We start from the raw sequence: 1,335 nt of genomic DNA, 5'->3' as shown, positions 1-1,335 counted from the left end.
CTGACGGCCGCCACCGGCCGGCGGCGGACACACGGGCGACAGACGGAGCCGCGGCCGAGCTGACGGCCGCCGAACACGCCCTGACGAAGTCGACCCTGCGTGGGTCAACGGAGACTCCTGCCAAACGGCCTGCGCCGCACCAGGCTCTGACGGTACCGGCCTGCCGCCGTGGCAGTGGCCAATTTAGGGGGAGGTCCGCCGGGTCAGCGTCCCCACTGGAATTGGCAAATGCTGGCCAATAGGGCGTATAAAGCATCCCGCTGGTTACCATCAGGATATCTTCGCCTTCGCATGGCGCGGCGCTGCCTCACGCACGTGAAATATCGTCTTGGACTCCACTGGTTGCTTACGGGCGCTCACAGTATCCGGAAATGCACCCCAGATGTAAAAGGGGTTCTCTAAGACTTGGGAACGGGACCACGAAGACTCAAATGATGCCATCAGACTCGCATATCAGCCGGCGTCCCAGGATTTGAAAGGCGCTTCTTCGGGTATTGAAAGGATGCTCCAGACTTCAAAATGGGTCCTTTGGACCAAAAAAAGAGCGATCTCAGACTGGGACAATGCGTGCCTTACCCTGCAAGGGCACTCCAGACCTGAGAATGCACACCTCATGATTGAAAGGGGCACCCGGAAAGCCTGAAAAGGTGTCCCCCACGCCTAAAAATGCCACCCGTAGCCTAAAACTCCCGAGCTCCCGGGGCTCCCGAGGCATGAAGGGGCGGCCCGGACTGGAAAATACGTTCTTCGGTCCCAGGACGCCTCCGACAATGGCTGTCACTATAACTGCGACTGTATCTTTGGCTGCAATTGCATTTCTCGCCTCCCGAAACCATTCAGAATGAGTCCGGGCCGGGAATGCACCCATGATGCCCGAAGGGCCGCAACCGGACCGACTCGGGCCTGAAAGTGTACGTCAGGCCCTAAAGGCTGTCCCTGAGCTGCAGAAACGCCCGGAGATGTCCGAAGATCCGAGGGATTTCACAGGTAAGTTTGTTTTTGTTATTTTGTTGTCATAAGTTATGTTTTTGTGTACCGTTCTTTTTCTAGACATGCATGGTCAGAGGAAAGATTGAAGTATTGCGCACCTGGTTCCGGACTAAAGGAAAACGGAACGACCTGACCTTGTCTTCGACTGATAGCCGGCCCCTGAGTGTTGCAAGTCATGACCATGGATGTTTGATAAAATGTGCTTGGAGACGTTATTGGATCAGCATTTTAAGCAGCCTCTCAATCCGGCTTGAGTAATTCCCTTAACATGGAGACGTCGGCAACCGCCGATAGCAGGGTACATAGGTAGGACCAGTTACGGTCCAGGCAGCTTCTGGCAAGCCC

This window comes from Pollicipes pollicipes, unplaced genomic scaffold (genome assembly GCF_011947565.3).
Source record: "Pollicipes pollicipes isolate AB1234 unplaced genomic scaffold, Ppol_2.1 Scaffold_3447;HRSCAF=4054_pilon_pilon_pilon, whole genome shotgun sequence".
In the NCBI taxonomy this organism is placed as follows: domain Eukaryota; kingdom Metazoa; phylum Arthropoda; class Thecostraca; order Pollicipedomorpha; family Pollicipedidae; genus Pollicipes; species Pollicipes pollicipes.
The sequence above is the reverse complement of the archived record's forward strand: the minus strand, read 5'-3'. Positions refer to the sequence as shown.